Here is a 1,907-nt window from a genome sequence, read left to right on the forward strand (position 1 = left end):
TGTTCTCCCTCCTTCTGCTCCTCATTGGGACCTTGAGAGCTCAGTCCAGTGCTCCAGTGTGGGTCTCTGTCTCTATCGCCATCCATCACCAGATGAAGGTTCCCAACGCTGGGTCTCCTGGTGCCGAGAGATCAGGCCTCCGTGCTGGATGGGCAGGTCGCAAACAAGGTGCCTACCCTGCTTGTTGCAGGCAGGCCATAGAAACAAAGGCTCATAGGTGGTTTTTAAACATAAAGCAAAGAAAGCCAGCCTACAAACTACAATCCTGGAGACCTTAGACAATAATGAGGACACTAAGAGAGACATAGATCTAATCTACGTGGGAAGTAGAAAGTAGAAAAAGACAAAATCTCCTGAGTAAACTGGGAGCATGGGGACCTTGAGGGAGGATTGAAGGGGGAAGGGGAGAGGCAGGGAGGAGAGCAGAGAAAAATGTAGAGCTCAATAAAAAAAAAAAACAAACTTTTGTTAGCCAAGTAAGGACAGTAATGCAAAAAATCTGATTAGCAAAAGCAACAAACATCACTGTAGAAGTTAGGTGCAGAGGTGCTCACCCTTAAATGATTGCTGCTGCTGCTGCTGCTGCTGCTGTTTGGCTTTTTGAGACAGGGTCTCAGGTTGCCTAGGCTGGTCTTGAACTCACTATGTAGCTGAAGTTTTCATTAAAGCGCCCATGTGCTGCCTCTTGCCTTTTCTGCTAGTAAAGGTGTGTGCCACTGTGACCAGTTTCACCATTTGGCTAGTAAATAGTTTTGTGAGTTTTAAAAAAATGTATTTTTAATTACATGTATTTATGTGTATGGGTATATGTATGTGAGTGCCTGGGCAGGCCAGAAGAGGCCATAAGATTCCCTGGATACCACCCTACAGTCCTCTGTAGGAGCCAACCAGGTTTTCAGTCACTGGGCTTTCTCTCCAGCCTGGTTTTGCCTGTGTTTTGAATTGGGCTGTAGGAACCAGGACATCAGAGCCAGCATGAGTTACTCCAGAAGAGGGCACTGTCACCTAAGAACTGTCTGGAAGCTGCTGAGAAGCCCCTGAGGCTTCAGGAAGAGAGGCCCTGTGAGAGACAGGGTGCCCCCTTTCTTGCTTTATAGCTTCCTCACCCCTGGTAGGCAACAGCCTCTTTCCTGTTTCCTGTCTCCTCAAGTCTGTAGCTTCAGATAAGGCCCTTCCTGTTGTTTCCAGAACAGAGCCCACATATCCCAGTAGCATGTTTGCTAATTACATTCAGCGATAGGTTCGCAAGCTAAGAACATACACAGTGTAGTTTAACAGCACACCGGCATGGCAATCTACTATTGAGCTAGTGTAATTTCAACTACTATCAATAATTTGATTAAAAAAGGTGCAGGGGGATGCGGGGGAGACACGGGACTGGGGTAGGGGATAACTGAAGAGAAGGTGACTTCTATTAATAGTACTTGTTCTTTTGAGGTGGTGGTGGTGCTCATGTCTTTAATCCCAGAACTTGAGAGGCAGAGGCCAGGAGAGCTCTGAGTTCAAGACCAGCCTGGTCTACAGAGTGAGTTTCAGTATGGCCAAGGCTGTTACATAGAGAAATCCTGTCTCAAAAGCAGAACAACAGAAAAGCATAGGTGTTCTTAGAGAAGATCAGGGGCCAATTCCCACCACTCAGCTGTAGACAGACTCACAGCTGTCTGTGACTCCAGTTCCAAAGGATCTGGCACCCCCCTCTGTCTAAGGACACCAGGTATGCATGTGGTAAGCACAATAATCGTGTGTAAAACATTCATATGCATAAATCTAAAGAGTTTTTTAAAGTGTGCATGTGTAGCCGGGCGGTGGTAGCACACGCCTTTAATCCCAGCACTCGGGAGGCAGAGGCAGGCGGATCTCTGTGAGTTCAAGGCCAGCCTGGTCTACAGAGCTAGTTCCAGGACAGG

The sequence above is a fragment of the Microtus ochrogaster genome, linkage group LG2 (assembly GCF_000317375.1).
Source record: "Microtus ochrogaster isolate Prairie Vole_2 linkage group LG2, MicOch1.0, whole genome shotgun sequence".
In the NCBI taxonomy this organism is placed as follows: Eukaryota; Metazoa; Chordata; class Mammalia; order Rodentia; family Cricetidae; genus Microtus; species Microtus ochrogaster.